The 17,363-nt window shown below is 43.5% G+C and overlaps 1 protein-coding gene and 1 long non-coding RNA gene across 4 annotated transcripts in view; one reads left to right on the forward strand and one right to left on the reverse strand.

Moving 5' to 3' along the window:
- SPATA13 (spermatogenesis associated 13) overlaps positions 1 to 17,363 on the reverse strand; it is a 159,309-nt gene that overhangs the window by 61,826 nt on the left and 80,120 nt on the right. The window lies entirely within an intron of this gene.
- On the forward strand, positions 1,491 to 13,559 carry LOC113478151. The gene is made up of 3 exons (XR_003398011.1): positions 1,491 to 1,503; positions 9,911 to 9,914; positions 13,457 to 13,559. It is a non-coding gene; the product is annotated as an uncharacterized LOC113478151 (long non-coding RNA).

A 17,363-nucleotide genomic window follows, 5' to 3' on the forward strand; every position in this document is an offset into this window, starting at 1 on the left:
GACTTGTATATCCCTGCTTTTGCTTTTGCTGCCTGGTGTACAGGGGGAGCAACTACATGCTTCTAGAGACCCACATTTATTAACCCAAGAGCCTGGTATCACATGCAAAAATGTAAAATGCCCCTGTCTTTTTGTTCTCCAGTCAGAAGGACCTGTGCAGCTCCCTCCTATATATCCCTATACAGAAGTCAAGGTAATATCTAACAGAAGATATGCTAGAATGTGATTCGATCTTCTCTTTTCCTCCCCAGAGGAAATAGCAACTTCCAATGCATTTTTTTCTGACTTAGCAAGATGTGGAGAATAACTGCAATCATGACTGCAAAGGAACAGTAATTAAAAAAGAAATTAATTTCTTTCACATTTCTTAGAGTTATTCTGTGAATAATCACGAGAATTTTAATGGCAATATTATATTCATGACTTAAAAGTAGAAATGCCAACAGATTTTCTTAGTAATAGATTTACATATCCAAGATAATTTTCAAAACCTAATTAATAATTTATAATGAAGTATGAGGCTTCATATATGTCTCATGAAATTATTAGTTACATTCATTTTAGCTGAAAGGTCTGCTGGAACCTCAGTACCAAGAAAATTAACTGTATGATAGTATAAAAATTAACTGCAACTTCATAATGTTTGACTTAGTTCAAAGCCTTCAGTGAAAAGGAGAAAGTAAACTCACTGCCGCACTCTTCCCAAGCTAGGCTGGGCTTTTACCATTTTAAGCCTTCTGAGTCATATACGACATTGATTAAAGTTAAGGGGACTTTCCCTCTGCTTCTATAAAGCTTTAAGTAAAGATTAGCAAAAAAGTTAAGTCCAAGTACTTTCCTTAGTCTCAAATCACTCACCAGAGTGCTCATCTAGGATGTTTGCCATATGACTGTTGATTTTGATCATTGTCCTGGGTGTGTGTGAAGAAAATACCACATCTCGCTTTGTGGTTTGAAAGTTTAGGAGAAACTGAAATGCAAATAAATAAAATATATGGCACAAGTCAATCTCCAGGCACTTTGCAAGTGCAAAGAGAAAGATTGAGATTCAGATCACACAGGAAAAATAAAAATAACGAACAACAGAGACACCAATGTCACAAATGCCATTTCCAGCAGTTTCTGGTATTCTTGCCCATGAAACCTCGATTATGTTTAGGCTATCAAATGATGTTGTAGACTGATCAAAGTTTAGAGAGCTCTGTGACACTTAACTTTCTAGTAAGACTAGCAGCAAAGTCCAGTCCAGTTTTGGCAACTCAGTAACTGAAATATCTTGCTGAGGTTCCTGCTTAGAGGACAACAGATCACTGTATTTGTACCTCAGCTGTACCTGCAGTCTCAGAATCTCCAAGTGCTTTATAAACTTTTCATGTGTATGAAGCCTGTTATAACTTTTTTTTTTTTTCTGAAATTTCCTTTATATTTTGAGCATGCCAGATTTTGACTTGATGATTTGAGATGCCAACATCCAAAATGTTAACTAGTCAAAATACAAAAGCAGTGTTCAAGTTTTGGTGAAGAATATTATGGAGAATAATCTCCACAACAAAGAACACGCAATAGAGCAAATTTGTATAAAAAATTTATTTTATGCAAATCTCAAGTGTTGATTAGGACAGAGGCAGCCAAAACAGCAAGAGGAACCTACAGAAGGCCAGTAGTCAACCAGTCAGAATAACCTGGTTCAAAATTACCAGGAAATCAGAACTATCCAGGCCTAATGATCTCATTTTTAGAAGTCTAATACTGCACTGTACTACTTCATTCTATCCTGTTGTATGTAGGTTTATACTATAAACTACAAAAGCATATTTTTCCAAAATCGATGGGATTTAGGGGCTTATGTTACCTACACAAGTCAAAGCAGAAACAGGGCAAGTACGTCTCAATGAAAAATAACTTCCTTGTCCTAAAACTATTTTCACTGTCTGAAATTGTGACAAAGAGATTTCAAATCACTATCAAGAGAATTATACATATCTGGCTTACTGAGATCTACGCACAGAGACTGAACAAATGTCCAATTGAGTGGAGTCTAGCAGAGTTATATGTTAGATGTGAGTACCTCACAGAACAGCAGACTGTGTTGAGGTTGGAAGGCATCTCTGGAGATCATCCAGTCCAACCCCCTTTGCAGAAGGGTTGAAGTTGGAAGGAACCTCTGGAGACCATCTAGTCTAACCCCCCTGCTCAAAGCAGGCTCCACTAGAGCTCAGAGCCATGATCTGTAAGGTTTTAAATACAGATTTTTGGACTCTCCTAAGGATGGAGACTCCACAAGCTCTCTGGGCAGCCTGACCACTCTCACCATAAAAAACATTTCTTCTGCTTAAATTAAATTTCCTGTATTTCAGTTTGCGCCCATTGCCTCTTGTCCTTTTACTGGATACCACTGAGAAGAGTCTGGCTCCATCCTCTTTATCTTCTTTACCCCTTCACTCCCATCAAGTTACACATTAATAAGATCCCCTGAGCATTCTCTTCTCCAGGATGAGCAGTCCCAGCTCTCTCAGCCTCTCATCATATATCAGATGCCCAGTTGGTGTTATCAGGTACTCCTCTGAGTTTTGTATCCCCTGCAAACTTGCTGAGGGTGTACTCTGTCCCATCGTCCAAGTCATTAATGAAGATATTAAACAGTATTGGCCCCAGTGCTGAAGTCTGAGGTACACCACCAGTGACTGGCTTCCAGATGGACTTCATGCCATTGATCACAGGCTTTAGAACCCAGCAGTTCAGCCAGTTTTAAATCCACCTGACTAGCTACTTAGCTAGTCTATACGTCATCAGTTTGTCTGTAAGCATGTCATCAGAGATGGTGTCAAAACTCTTGCTAAAATCCACTGCTCTCCCCTCGTCCACTGAGCTGGTCGTTTTGTTGTAGAAGGCTATCAAGTTGATCAGGCATAATTTCCCCTTCATAAATCCATGCTGAATTTTCCCAGTGGCTTTCTTGTCCTTCATATGTTTGGAAATGGCTTCCAGGAAGATCCACCTCCTTCTTGGGGACTGACCTGAGGCTGATTAGCCTGTACTTCCCCAGATCCGCCTTGTTGCCCTTCTTGAAGACAGGAGTGATATTTACTCTCTTCCAGTTTTCAGAAACCTCCCCCAGTCACCACAGCCTTTCAGAGATCATCATGACTGGCCTTGCAATGATATCAGCCAGCTCCCTCAGCCCTATCCCACCAAGTCCCATGGACTTGTGCATTCAGCTTTATTTAAATGTTCCCTGACCTGATCGTTACTGAGGATAAGTCTTCCTTTCTCCATGTGTTTCTACTCAGGGCCTGAGATTGCTCAAGATTGGTATTACCAGTAAAGACCGAGGTGAAGAAAGCGCTGAGTATCTCAGTCTTCACCATGTCTTCTGTCTCCAGGCCCCCTGTCACATCAGCCGTAAGCCCACCTTTTCCTAGTCTTCCTTTTACTGCTGATACACTTCACAGAATCACAGAATCACCTAGGTTGGAAAAGACCTTGAAGGTCATCCAGTCCAACCATTAACCTAACACTGACAGTTCCCAACTGCACCAGATCCCTCAGCGCTATGTCTACCTGACTCTTAAACACCTCCAGGGATGGGGACTCCACCACCTCCCTGGGCAGCCCATTCCAACGCCTGACAACCCATTCTGTAATGAAATACTTCCTAATATCCAGTCTAAACCTTCCCTGGCGCAACTTGAGGCCATTCCCTCTTGTCCTATTACTTATTACTTGGTTAAAGAGACTCATCCCCAGCTCTCTGCACCCTCCTTTCAGGGAGCTGTAGAGGGCGATGAGGTCTCCCCTCAGCCTCCTCTTCTCCAGACTAAACACCCCCAGTTCCCTCAGCCGCTCCCCGTACGACCTGTGCTCCAGACCCTGCACCAGCTCCGTTGCCCTTCTCTGGACACGCTCGAGTCATTCAATGTCCTTTTTGTAGTGAGGGGCCCAAAACTGAACACAGGAATCGAGGGGCGGCCTCACCAGTGCCGAGTACAGGGGTCAGATCCCTTCCCTGTCCCTGCTGGCCACGCTATTGCTGACACAAGCCAGGATGCCATTGGCCTTCTTGGCCCCCTGGGCACACTGCTGGCTCCTGTTCAGCCGGCTGTCAGTCAACCCCCCCAGGTCCCTCTCTGACTGGCAGCTCTCCAGCCACTCCTCCCCAAGCCTGTAGCGCTGCTGGGGGTTGTTGTGGCCCAAGGGCAGCCCCCGGCATTTGGCCTTATAGAAACTCCTCCAGTTGGCCTCAGCCCATGGCTCCAGCCTGTCCAGGTCTCTCTGCAGAGCCTCCCTACCCTCGAGCAGATCAACACTCCCCCCCAACTGGGTGTCATCTGCAAACTGACTGAGGGTGCACTCGATCCCCTCGTCTAGATCATCAATAAAGATGTTAAACAGGAGTAGCTCCCAAACCAAGCCCTAAGGGACACTTGTTGAAGTCTCCTTTGTTGTCCTTTATGTCCCTCACCAGATTCATTTCTCAGTGGGCTTTGCCTTTCCTAACCCCATCCCTGCATACCTGGACAGCATCTCCGCATTCCTCCCAGGTCACCTGCCCCTGCTTCTACCTCTTGGTGGTAGGTTAACCTTGACTGGCTGCCAGATGCCCACCCAGCTACTTTCTCACTACCTCTCCTTAACAGGACAGAGAGAGAAAATAAGATTGCAAAGCTCCTAGGTCAATCATGAGAGATCACTTACTAATTATTGTCATGGACAAAATAGACTCCACTTGGAGAAAATTAATTCAATTTATTCCAGTTAAAATAGGTTTGGATAGTGAGAAACAAAGACAAATTAAACACCTTCCCCCCTAATCCCTCCCCTTTTTTCCAGGCTCAGCTTCATTCCTTCACTCCCCACTCTTCTACACCACCCTGCCAAAATGATGCAGGTGAATGGGGGATTGTGGTCAGTTATGGTGAGTCCACTACAATTCATCTCTGCTGCTCCTTCCTCCTTACCCTTTTCCCCTGCTGCAACATGGGTCCTTTCTGGGCTGCAGTCCTTCGAAAACTCTTCCAGCATAGGACCTCTCCTTGGGCTTCAGTTCTGCAGGATCAACCTGCTCCAGCATGGTTCCTCCATGGGCCACAGTTCCTGTTAGGAAAAACTGCTCCTGTGTGGGCTCTCAGAGGGCTGTGGTTCCTTCAGGAAATATCCACTTGCTCCAGGGTGGTCCTCTTAATGGCCTGCAGTGTGGATACCAGCCACACCATGATCTTTCCATGGGTTGCAGGGGAATATCTGCTCTGGCACCTGGAGCACTGCCTCCCTCTCTTTCTTCTCTGACCTTGGTGCTCATGAGGCTGTTTCTCACGCTTTTTTCCTTACTGTTCACTCTCTGTGCAGTGTTTTGCCCCTTCCTTAAATATATTTTCCCAGCAGTACCACCAGCTTTCCTGATGGGCTCACAGCTGTGTCATCTGTGTCTCATGTGGGGCAGACCCAGCCTCTCTTCAGAGGCTACCCTGCAGTCCTTCGCTGCCAAAACCCTGCCATGTAAACCCAATACTCTCTTGTGTGCTTCCATGTGATGTTTGACTTCTGTCAGGAGCTCCCTGTTCATCAATGCAGGCCTCCCGCAATCTTTGCTTGATTGCCTGCTTGTTGGACTGGACCATTCTTGAGCTTGGAGGAAGAGGTGATTCTCAAAAGTCAAGCAGCTGTCTTCAGCATGTTCTCCCATGGGATTCTTCCAAGTAGATTCCTAAAGAGGCCAAAGTCTGCTCTCTTGAAGCCCAGGAGTGTGATACTGCTATTTTCCCTGTTTCCTGCTCTCAGGATCTTGTACTCTCTCACTACTGGTCACTGCAGCCAAAGCTGCTCCCAGCCTTCACATCCTTAATCAGATCTTTCCTGTTTGTAAGTATAAGGAGGTCCAGCAGAGTGCCTTTCCTCACTGGCTTCTCAGTCACCAGTGTTAGGAAGTTATTCTCAATGCACTCCAGAAACCCGGACTGCTTGTGTCCTGCTGTGTTGTAAGTTCCTCACGATAAGCAGGATTTCAATCGTGATGGTTTAGCATCTGGTAAAATTCATGGTGGCTGCAGAATTTCTGCCGTTGATTGCTCCTAGTTGGAAATCTGTTAGATTTTCAAAGGACCATTCCCTCTCTGGAAACTACTACTATATTTTACAGCCACTGCCAGCAGTCTCAAACAAAGCAAAGAAGGCTTTGGAAGGCTTGGACAATAACACACTGCTAGGAGTAATATGTTCATACTGGTAATCTTGAGTTCCAGCATGTTAATAAAACAACACGTGTTTCCCATGCTGTATATGTTCTGTAAATAAAAGAGTTGGCTTTCAGGGATGTTAATTCACTACTTTTCGTTAGTTTGAAATTCAACTGAAAATACAGAAAAATGGCATAACATATCAACAGTTCATACCAAATCCTTTGCTATAATCAGAACACAGAAAAACAACAAAGAAACAAATTGAAAAGAAGAAAAAGTAGGCATGCCTGCATGCTGCTGTATCTGTTGCATTAAGGCAAGGCATCTCAATCTTAACAACTCCACATAGTACAAAGCAGGGCCTGTAAGCAGGGCAATTCTCCCTGCAAATATTTAGGTTAGCAATTGCAAAGTAATCCAGGCAGAGCACCATTCATAAGACCAATTCATCACCAGGTCATACAAGGCAATTAGTCCTGGACACTAGATGCAGAGGCGAGCAGATTAGCAACCACCACATGAAAACAAGTTTTAAGTGATCCTGGTTTATTTTATATTTTAAAGCCTTTGAGAAGATTAATTCCTCAGCCCAAGAGCTGAGTACCTCGCTCCTGCTAAGGGAAATTGATGTAGTAATATTCTCTGTAGGACCTTGGAGTGATACTGCTTTGATACAGCTATTGACAGTACAGAAAAAACACCACTGTCCTTTGCTCTGAAAGTCTGAATTCTTTTCAACCAAATGAAAAAGTTCCTACAATTTTCTTTGTCCCTCTTTCTCTTTCTCACACAGTCATGCAGAAAACATATAACAGATTACATCCAAAAAAAAAGCAAAACCTGTTTATTTTTCAGTAATAGCCTATTTCATAAGAAAGACTGTAAAACCTTCATCAAGGACATTATCTCTTCAGTACTATCACTGGTAAGGGAGTTTCTAACACTGACACTGAAGTGCAGCTGATGAAAATACAAGAAATATATCTAATTTAAAAGATACCAGATAAGATGTCAATATGTAAAATAAAACCAGATATACTGTAAATAAACAGTGAAAGATCCAGGACAAGATTGTAAACCAGATTTCTGAATCTCATCCTAAAGAGAAAGTTGTTAGGTAGGATCTGATGCGTTAGATTGAACCAAAAAGCCATCTAACCAACTCTTTTGTCTCTGTGGCTTAAGGAGGAACAAGAAACAAGAAATACAGAAAAAAATTCCCTCTATTTTACTTTCCCATCTTCTGGCAATCTAAAGTTTAGTCTTCCTAAATCAGAGATTGCATGCAGAATATACTATTTTCTAGTTCTGGTGGAGCACTCTTCCATGAATTTTCCTGCTTCTTTTCTATTTTCACTAATTGTCTGGCTTCCACATCCTCGTATTTCAGTGAATTCCCATAATTAATTGGTGCCCTGGATGAAATGTATTCCCTTTGGTTTGATTTTAATCTCCTGCCCAGGTGATGCTGTGTCTCTTTGAAAAACCTGATCCTGTTGGAGGGTGCTGAGAGCTGGGTGCCTCCTGCCTTGCAGACATGTGTGTTGAAAGAGGTGAAGTAACAAACAGGAAGGTTGGATTTCCAGGAGAGAATGAGAAAGGGGAGCACATTTGGCAAGAGGCAAATATAGGCAGATATGCAAGTTAGGTTTCTGGACTATTGCCCAAATATTATATGATGATCATGATTGCTTCTTGTACCATTAGGAGGGGATTTCTGGTTTTTAACAATCTCAATGACTGTAATACAAAAATCATAAATAAATAATTCATTCCTTAAAAGCGTGATGTTCTTGATTTTTTTTTTCTAGCTCCTCCACATGCGACTCATATTTTATGCTGTCATTCAGATTTTAAGGAATATATCAACTCACTCAATTTTTTTCAAGCTGGAAAGTCAGAGCCCTACTGATGAATGCCACCAGTTCCCCAAAACTGTCATTCCTCTCAGTGGCCAGTGCACCAGGAAGTATCATGTTATGTGTTAACCTTTTCCCTAATATGTTACACAAGTGTGTAACAGTGAGGTATTTAGCCAACTTGGCTATTTTCTTCCTGGATAGCTAAGCTGTTTCATCAGTAACACAAAAATGTTTTAACAACACAGCAGCAAATCACCCAGCATGCCAAGGAGCCAGAGTCCTTGGTTCATTGTTGGGAGGTTACTTTTAATTACAAGGTCCTGATTAACACACTGGAACAAGGCAATAGCTTACTTCAAACAGTTCCAAATCATTGTACGAAAAAATGCTGACCCTTGTCATAAGCAAAGATAAGTGATGAAGACAAAAAGAAAATTGTTTCAGCTTTGAGTGAATTTGAAGTCATATGACAAGACTTTGCAGAAACCCAGTAATCTATAAAAGCCAACTTTCAAACATTAATTTTGTAGTATCATAAATAGCCAAACTCTTCCAGTTTGATTGTATTGGACAAAATATGTGGGTTAAGCTCAGCAGCTGCTGCAGTGTATCTGTCCTCCTTAAGTGGGTAGTTGGGTGAGCTGTTGAACATCTGAACTTTGAATATTACAAGATTCATTTTCTACTGCCCCATGTGCATAAAAGCCTTCTTTATTTTCTCATCATAGAAAATGGAGGACATATGAATGAGATGAACTTCAGAATATGTAAGCGGTGCTGGGAAGTTTGATCTACAGCCATAGAATATGAGTAAAATAGAAACCACTGAGATTATTAATTTATGAACATTTCTACCCCGTAGTTTCATCAGGAAAACAAATCAAGAAAGCTGACCAAGATAAAGGATGAATTACTTATTAAATCTAACAGGATACAGCTGATTCCTAGGAGGCAAATCAAGGTCACTTCTAGCTAGAGTTCAATGGCCTAGTGCAATAAGATAGTTTGGGTGAATGAAAGGAATGAGTTTGCTTTATATGAGATAACAGGTTCTTGCACACCAAATCAGCTCTTACTTGATGCTACCTGTACACACAGCAGTGAGAAAGTTGGCCTCCAAAAAGCAATGCTGGTTGCTTAGGAGCATACAGAAGGTAAGCCCGGTGTAGAAGCAAAGCCAGGTTACAGAGCAGTTAAACTGCTCTTGAATGTGTTTAATATAATTAATCAAATTCAGTATGTTTTCAGGGAGGATGAAGCATTTACATAACACAAAGAAAAAACACAGAAATGACAAATATCACATTCTGTCTGTCTATGAAAAATACAGGATGAGATCAAAGAGTCTTGCCTTGAAGACGGCAGCAATGGTCCCACAGACTCCATTACAACCGCAGGTCAGACACTTTCTGTCTCTCACATATGGAGGAAAGATGCAACACAGAGACAGACATCTCAGACACAAGTGATACTCTCTGAGTGTTAATCTCTCTCACCTCCTCCTACTTAGAGCCAACAAACTGCTTGGAGAAATCTGTCTGTGTTAGCAGGGACTGAATTTTCTCCAGGCTGGACCCAGGATAGATGAGACGCTGGCACTGTAGATACCAGCCTCTCCCTGCAGTTCTTGTGTGCTAAGTACTCCTATCTCTTCATCTGAACCTCAGACTCAATTACTTCAGCAAATTGTACTAGGAAAACTATGCAGATCTGTTAGAAAGCATAAATTAAGCAGGTAATACTAAATAAGTTTGGCAAAACACATGAAGCAAATGTATTTGTGATGAAATTTTGCTGATTTATCAATTTCTATAGAGACCATCAGAACACAGATTTGCAAGCGACTGTGCATAAGGACCAACTTCTTTCAAGATCAGTGCCATAATACACCAAATATGTCAAGCATGTGATGTGAGTGAATTTGTACATTCTCACTGTTCAGTTCACTTTCTACTTCCCAAACGCAAATTTCCGTGCATACTTATGAGAGTGGCATAGTCTCCAGATCCCTGGTGGAATAGTCTCTAGTTCTCTAGTGACTTCTTTAATGCCATGCAAAAAATGATTCTTTGTTTAATAATACTTTGACATGAATGTGTCTCTAAGGCTAGGAAAAAATACTTTGTTTAATCTGTTTTGTATTAGTAACTCTTCGCATTCTGGGTCTAATTTAACTAATGACCTCCAGATAGCTTTTCTCCGGAGAAAGACTTTTAATAGTCCTCTGTGCTATAGCTTCTCAGCCTGGCATTTTTCATCTGAGGTGAGATCCCCAAAGCTAACAGGTTTCCCTCTGATTTTTTTTTTTTTTAATTTTTTTTTTTTTTAGCTTTTTCTTTGCAAGGGAAGCCAAAAGTGTTGGTTATTTTTTCCTCATGGATCCTTTTTCAGATGGTCAGTAAGGCTCAGCTGAGCGCCCAAAGAATCAGTTTGACCCGTCTTTTTCCCCAGAGTTCATGGGCAAGGTTTACAAATACACCCCAAAATCCAGAAAAACTTCTGCCATTCCAGCCTCCGCCTTGCCCAGCACAGAGCAACTCAACTGGGCACTCTTAATGCCCCGATATCTATAGTCACACCTCTTCTCACACACATAGGGCTTAACACATAGGAGCTATAAAAACTCTGCTTTTGGTAAATTCATACAAGGAAGACTTACAACCAATATACTTTCCACATTCTTATTACCTACCCAGCACATCTACCTGGTGTTCATCATTAAAATCATCTATCTGTGGTTTGCACTGTATCTGCTGCCCAGCATTGCAAAGTACACACTAATCTCCTTGCAGATGGGGTTGCTTTTGCAAGTTGCAGAAAAAGGTCTTCAGCCTACCCCCCACTAAATCAATTCATTACACAACTGCCATTCAAAAGCTGTCCATGCTCCATGAAGCATATGAGGAAAACTTCTGCTGCCTTATACTGCCACAGGAGCTCACCCATAGCTGTAATTCTCATCTATTTGGGAAGCCTGTTAAAATTCTCTAATTAAAAACCTCTATGGCCTTATTCAAGTCCATCTCACAGCCCTTGACCTTTTCCCCTCAGCTGGGACACATATAGGTGTGGAATCTTCTGTATCACAGCAGACAGGAAAAGCATTATAGTGTCCATGTCCTAAACATCCTCTTCCCACAAATACTTATGTCTTCTATGCTTATTTTTGCTTTGGATAGACTCCAGTAACACTGTTTCATGAAATATAAAGCTTCTAAATCACCTGTCTGCTGATCTGCAATTGCGTCGCTATTATTTTCTTTCAAAAAAAAAGTAGAAATTCCAAAATTTGGAATCACTAATTGAGCAGGGAATGGATAAAAAGAATGCATTCTCATTTGCATACAATGACAATTTTAAAAGACACAAAAATAAGTATTTCTGATAGAGTCACATTAAATGGTTTTAATAAGCATAAATAATTTCCCCTTATTCCCTTCCCTTTAAGTATTCCATATAAAAGATATTCATCCAATTCATTAAGAGGCACCAAATTTTTATCTGAATAACAGACTTGGTTTATCATAGCTGCTTCATAAACTCTTGGAAATTAGTTCTGCTTATGTCCTTCTAGGGCTCTGGAAATGGAATATGCAGAGTGGCATCAAGGACTGGCAAATCACACTGTTCCTTGTGTGCTGAAATCTAAAGGACAGTTATATTTAGATGACAAAAACTGCACAAGAAACATGGACTGCTACCAGATACAGTAAATTGATGTTAATTTCAAAACTCATAGGACAAAACGTTAGTATTCTTATGAGATGAGAAACAAAATCCTGTAATTAAATATGAGATTCTCCAACAAGATTTGTGGTTCCTCTGAGAACAGATGGCACTTAATGCCACTATCAGAAATGATACTGCAAATTGGAAGAGAGGCAACAAGTTACCAGTTAATCACTCACTACTTTGGCACGTTTGATTGCTCTCTCGCTGATTGTACTAATCCACTGAAAGGCAAAAGGTTTTGGAAAGGATTTACAAAGTCTACAAGGAAATCTTCATTTCCAGCTGTCCCTAAGAAGTGCATCTATCTGATGCACTATGTCTTGAGAACTTAATGCCCACCAGTTTGCTTCACCTAAGGGCCTGAAAGAGGAGGGCAAGGAATAACTAACTCAGTTTTAAGTTCCCTTGAGCCTTACCTGCTCAAATAGTATGTTCTTCCCCCCAGAAATGTAGTCTGATTGTAAAAGGAGGAATTAGACCATTTGTCAAGAAATTCTAGATGACAGGCAACTGAGTCCACCAGAGGCTGCAATAAGCCAACAAGACCCTCAGGCATGCTGCTGCCATGCATGTGCACATCCTTCACATGGGATGTGGTGCATTATGGACACACAGCAAGTCCCAAGTTTTAGGGAGCACAGCCCATCACGTGCATCAGACAAAATCCCTGGCCATGGGCAGAATCACATGGTGAACCCACAACTTCCCAGGATTCCTGTATCTCCAGCCAGGAAATTAGATCAGAGTGTGACAACTGTCCACACCACATGGTGCACCCATGGTTTTATGTCTACCACAGCATTCTCCTGGAAAAACTGGCTGCTCATGGCTTGGATGACATATTCTTTTCTGGGTTTAAAAACTGTCTGTATGGCCAGGCCCAGGAGTTGTGGTTACTGGAGTTAAATCCAGTTGGCAGCTGGTCACAAGTGGTGTTCCCCAGGGCTTGGTATTGCGGCCAGTTCTGTTTAACATCTTTATCAGTGATCTGGATGAGGCAGTCGAGTGCATCCTCAGTCAGTTTGCAGATGACACCAACCTCTGTGGGAATGTTGATCTGCTTGAGGGTGGGAAGGCTCTGCAGAGGGATCTGGACTGGCTGGATCAATGAGCCAAGGCCACTTGTATGAGGTTCAACAAGGCTTAGTGCCGGGTCATGCACTTGGGTCACAACTATCCCATGCAATGCTACAAACTTGGGGAAGAGTGGTCAGAAAGGTGCTTGGTGGAAAAGGACCGGGGGTGTTGGTCAACAGCCAGCTAAATATGAGGCCAATGGCATCCTGGCTTGCATCACAAATAGTGTGGCCAGCAGGTCTAGGGAGGGGATTGTCCCCCTGTAGTCAGCACTGGTGTGGCCGCACCTCGAATCCTGTGCTCGGTTTTGGGCCCCTCACTACAAGAAAGACACTGGGGTGCTGGAGCATGTCCAAAGGGCAAGAAAGGTGGTGAACGGTCTAGAGCACAAGTCTCATGAGAAGCGGCTGAGGGAACTGGAGTTGTTCAGCCTGGAGAAAAGGAGGCTGAGGGAAGACCTTATCATTCTCTACTGGAAACTACTTGAAAGGAGGCTGTGGCAAGGTGGGTGTCAGTCTCTTTTCCTGAGTAACAAGTGATAGGATGAGAAGAAATAGCCTGCACCAGGGCAGGTTTAGTTTGGGTATTAGGAAAATCTTTACTGAAAAGGTTGTCAAGAATTGGAACAGGCTGTCTGGAGAAGTGGTTGAGTCACCATCCCTGGAGGTATTTAAAAGATGTGTAGATGTGGCACGTAGGGACATGGTTTAGTGGTGGACTTGGCAGTGTTACGTCTACAGTCAGACTTAATGATCGTAAAGATCTTTTCCAACCTAAATAACTCTATGATTCTATGATCTTTCCAGTTAGGTCTGGATGTCTCCATCACCGGTCTGTGTTCTAACACCGGTCTACTGGTCAGTGTCCCAAAATGCCACCTTTAGTTACATGTGCTACAGAGACACATTCTTGTTCCTGTGAGATGGCAGATGGAAGGAAAGCAAATGCTCTCTATCTGTGGTCAAATGAAGATCATGATAGTCCCATTTAAAAAAAAAAAGGAGCAAATAAATGGTAGATTCAGTCCCTGTAGGTCAAGTTATGGATTTTTATCAATAATGCTTTTGTTTCTTTTAATCAGAGAGAGAATTTTGGCTCTTGAGTCTAGTTTGGGGTCTACCCATAGGGTTTTACAGAACTGGTCCTGAATGGTTTCAAAATCATTCGCAAATGCAGCAGTGGTTTTGGAGTTTGAGGATTTAACAGATTTATTTGTGTACTCAATTCACTTCTGCTACACCACAGATCCACAAACTGTCACATCCATGTTCAGAGTAGGAGGCCTTGTGCAGTAGCTGCAAATCCCTGTTGAATAGTGACACGGTCTCTCTAATCCCTTAGGAAAATTAAAAGCAATTTGCAACTGAAAGTGACCGTTCCTATGGTGTTTCTAACCACGTTTGATTAAACACAAAACTAGAGTCTTCATCCATAATGACATCAGTGGCAGTAATTCTTAACAACTTCATGTGTTTCCTCTGCTTCTAGGCTGTGTCATGGTAAATCTAGTACAAACAGGGAACAGAAATGCTGCTATAAGCCAAGCAGGGCTGGACCAGTCTCTTAGGAAACCACGTGTGTGAGTACAGTGCAAAGTGCTGCTGGAAGGAGACATTAGGAGGTCAAAGCACATGGGGCTCAGATAATGTTCATTCGTCCGCCTTGTAAGAGGACAGTTTGCAGTACACAGGCATAAAAGAGCTTTTGATTCAGTCAAGCCCATAAACTGATATGGTGCCCTGTGGCCTGGCACTGCAACACCCCTGTTGTGATGTGGGACATTCTTATTGCAAAAGGGGAAGAATCTAACCATGAAGGCATGTATCCAAGATTGGCTCAGCTCCAAAGTGAATCCAACAATGAAAAACTGCCTAGCACTAAGGTTTATCTTAGGAGAATTTAATACTCATTTGAGGCAGAATCAAAGAGCCTGATCCTGTAAGATTAGCTGCAAAGAGGCAGAGTGGAAGACACCAAGATGAATGGGAATTCAGTGGGCTTTGGATGAGATCCCATATGAGCAAAAGGCTCCAGAAGTGAGACGCAAAGCAGACCACTGGCCTTTGCCTGTATAGGAAAGTTAGCCAGGATCATTTTACTACTAGTGCCGTTGCAGTGACACAGGGCACTATGTCGACTTCTTTGCTGGACTGCAGGTTTCCATGTGATGAACTAGGGGCTTAAACACAGACATTCTGTTGGGCAATGAAATGGCAGGAGGGACTGATGGCCCTGGCACACAGCATGGAGAGTGCGCTGTACCAAGAGGAGCTGTTGGCTCTCACTCGCTCCCTCCAATCCCCTTGCAAATCCCTACTTGAGTTGAAGAGGTATAAATTACTGCCATAGTTTTACCACTGTTTGTATACAAACCTCTACACAACACAAGTTATTCTATTTTAGCTTTATAACCATCGAGAAATCTTAATTTGTTCATCAATTACACCTCAAGATCTGAGTTCTTGGGCATGGAGCTGTCAAAAAGCTTCAAGAGGAAACATCAAAGGGAAGGGTTAAAAAGCAACCCTCCTTACCTTAATCTGTGTAGAGGCAGGGGAACCAATGGCCCCTTCCACAGCTCCTTGCATGGAGGAAATGTCCTCAGAGCTCTGCATGGATCCTGCATGTCCTGCCCTGCCGCAAAGATACAACCCCAGGCAGCAATTTTTCCTTCACATGACATCGCTGTGGAGCCTGCAGACAGGGTGCTCACAGGGAAGACTCAGGAGAGACAACCCTGAGGGGTGGCAGAGCAAGGAGGAGGGCTGGTGAGCGTGAGCACACATGAAAGCAGCAGAGGGTCGTGGGTAGGAGAGCAGGGGTGGACCAGTCTGGGGGAGATGTGAGAGCGATAGGGAAGGACCACCACATCAGAAGGGGGTGGGAGGAGAGAGCTGCAAAAAGGGCAGAGGGGCCTCCCTCCGGGTGGTGGTGGAGGTGGGAGTGAGCCAGCAAGGGGGAGCTGGGCCTTCCCCAAGGGATTCCTGTCTCCTAGGCACTAAGGGAAAATTTAGGGAAATATGCAGATTAAACAAAGGAGCAAAGAGCTATAGTAACATGGAAAAGGAAGCAGAAAGAAGAAAATTTCACTGAAACAGTTTTTATATAGTTTTTCACAGATTTTTTGTTTAAAGTGAATAAAAGCAAAGCAGCCCCAGACACTTTAAGGTCACAGGGAGAGCCAGCAAATATGCAGCTCACCTGAGGTCTCTCTGGCCTTGGCAGCACTGTGAGTGTTTTATTTTCACATAGATAAACCATTCATGAACAATTTTTCCAATGCATTAAGCGTAAACAAGCTTTTCTTTTGCATCGACAAGTATTTCTTCCTACCCCTGCGATTTTGTCTCCTAAAACAAATATTTCTATGTGTGGAACCACTGAAAGAAAATAAGCCAGAGGCTCCCCATTAATTGCTGAGTTTACCAGGACTTCTCCTGCAGTGTCTGGAGCCAGGGTCCCCTTCCACGTGTTTTATTTTGTGGCGTCTTTCCATTTTATGGCTCTTGGAGCAACTGGTCGTGTTTATTGATCTTTCCACACAGCTGTTATTTTCCTGCAGGAGCAGAGATGGATTTTCTGTGGCTTGATACGTGAGGCCCTGTGCGTCTCTGTTAAAGTGGGTTTGCTGATGCCAGTAACAGGAGTAGAGGAGGCAGCAGCTTTTTAAGTACTCGGGATTTTGTGGGTGTAAAGGAAGCATAAAATGCTACACACTGGCTTCACTTTCACTGTAAAAAAATGTGCTTGTGCGATGAATTCCAAAATCCCGTGAACAGACTAGCCCAAACGAGACTAGCTGTGGTACATAAGGACGGAGCGGAGGAATTGCGAGAGACCTCCGCTGGAAAAGGAGTGAGAGGTGGGCAGCTGCACAGAAGGGCGGTGGAGCAGCCACACAGAACAACTCCGGCCACACACGAGCAGCTCCCAGCACATCTCCTCATGTCCCAGACAGCACTGAATTCCCTTCAGCAACTTCTACCATTCCCTCACCCATCTTAACTAATTTTACTAGATCAGACATGAACAGGAATGACCTCATGTAGAACACAAGACCTGTCTCACGCAATAACAAAACCCACAAGCGCTCATGACCCCGAAATAACCCCAAACCGAGGACAGCATCACTCGACCGTGGATTATGTTTCCCAGTTTTCCGAAGGCCGTAGCCACACGGGACTCCAGAGCTGAACAACCCCGTGGCAGCGGCCGAGGTTGAGGTCGGAGGGGGAAGGGGTGCCCGCCCGTGGAGCCTCTTCTCCGGCCAGGCTGCCCCGCAAGGCGCCGGAGCGCAGCCACTGCCCCCCTCGGGACACGGCAGACACCCAGACCCGCTCGGCGGCTTGTGGGTGCAAGAGGAGCAGGATGCTGGCCAGGGCTCGTAACTTGGGGAGGGAAGGGGGAAGGAGCAGGAAAGGAAAGGAAACTCGGTAGGGAATGTATCTGCCTTACCTCTCTGCCGACTCCTCAGAAAGCGCAGCAGGCGCTTGCATGGACAAATCTTCCCCCCCCC

This window comes from Athene cunicularia (assembly GCF_003259725.1).
Source record: "Athene cunicularia isolate RWA chromosome 1 unlocalized genomic scaffold, athCun1 chr1_part1, whole genome shotgun sequence".
In the NCBI taxonomy this organism is placed as follows: domain Eukaryota; kingdom Metazoa; phylum Chordata; class Aves; order Strigiformes; family Strigidae; genus Athene; species Athene cunicularia.